Here is a 306-nt window from a genome sequence, read left to right on the forward strand (position 1 = left end):
GCTTCCAGGTATTTTTCCTGATTGAGTTCTTGATATATATAAGTTAATGAGATTAATTTATTCGTGCATAAATTAATATAATCTATAGAGTATCTCAAAAGTTTTATGAAAATTTTTGTTATACACGATCCGCCTCTTCCCCGCATCACCGCGCTTCCGCAGCCGGATTCGATTTGGCAACCAACAATTGGTATCAGAGCGGTCTATAGACGATATTAATTTATGCTTCGATTATTTGATAATAAAAAATTAATTATGTATGTATGTGATGGGTAGGCACTTGCATTTATGGATGTTTATATTTGA

This window comes from Morus notabilis, unplaced genomic scaffold (assembly GCF_000414095.1).
Source record: "Morus notabilis unplaced genomic scaffold, ASM41409v2 Scaffold1103, whole genome shotgun sequence".
Lineage (NCBI taxonomy): Eukaryota > Viridiplantae > Streptophyta > Magnoliopsida > Rosales > Moraceae > Morus > Morus notabilis.